The following is a 920-nucleotide window of genomic DNA, read 5'->3' as shown; positions in this document are numbered from 1 at the left end:
GCCAGAGACGGCTTCTCGGCTCGTTCCCTCGCTCGAGGTTGTTGAGGAGCCGTCAGAGGAGCCACTTGTTGATGTCACGTCTATCCCTACCGAGCCTGTCAAGTCCCCGGTGGGAAGCGGTTTTGACGAGCGCCCAGAGAATGAGAATCTGAAGGGGTTTCCTGGAAAGGACGGCCTCAAGATAGGCGACACTCTGGTTCGAGAGGGAGAGACCAAGAACGTGGGCGTCGAGGATCCTGTGCTTGTCTCAGGAAAGGGCGGCCTCGAGATGGGCGACACTCTGGTTCGAGAGGGAGAGACCGAGAACGTGGGCGTCGAGGATCCTGGGCTTGTCTCGGATTCTTCCTCCGAAGGACTAGAGGATAGAGAGGAGGATAACGATGGAATCGAGGAGGCGTCGCTGCCACGTCCCGCTGAGGAGGAGACGATCTACGAAGCTTGGGGGCGACACTCTGGTTCGAGAGGGAGAGAACGAGAACGTGGGCGTCTAGGATCCTGACTGCTGCCGCTACCAAGGATCCTGACGATCAAGATTCTGTTCCTTGACGTTTCACTTATGTTCTTATCTTTTGTGGTCTTGATAGACCCTGTTGTTGTACGATTAGACATGCTTTTATTTTATTGGCAAGTCGCTGTTTTAAGCGGACTTTAAATTTGTGGGTTGTGTTTCTCATCCGTATTTGCAAACTTTGTTAAAGTAAATGTCATTATCTTTAGTGTCTCGCGATGTGTTCGCTTAGGAACAATAGATTCCTGACCTTTGGCTTTTGCAAATAGATAAGGAAATGAACCGCTAGGGGATTTATTCAGCTCTTGTCACGTTTCGATTGAGACGACGTCTAGGCGCATCGTTCTACATCGAAAACAAGGGATTGGATCTAAGAGTGGAAGGTTCTTTCGTCCGTTTCCTCAATGACAAT

The sequence above is a fragment of the Brassica oleracea genome, chromosome C8, assembly GCF_000695525.1.
Source record: "Brassica oleracea var. oleracea cultivar TO1000 chromosome C8, BOL, whole genome shotgun sequence".
NCBI lineage: Eukaryota > Viridiplantae > Streptophyta > Magnoliopsida > Brassicales > Brassicaceae > Brassica > Brassica oleracea.
Note: the sequence above shows the minus strand (reverse complement) of the source record.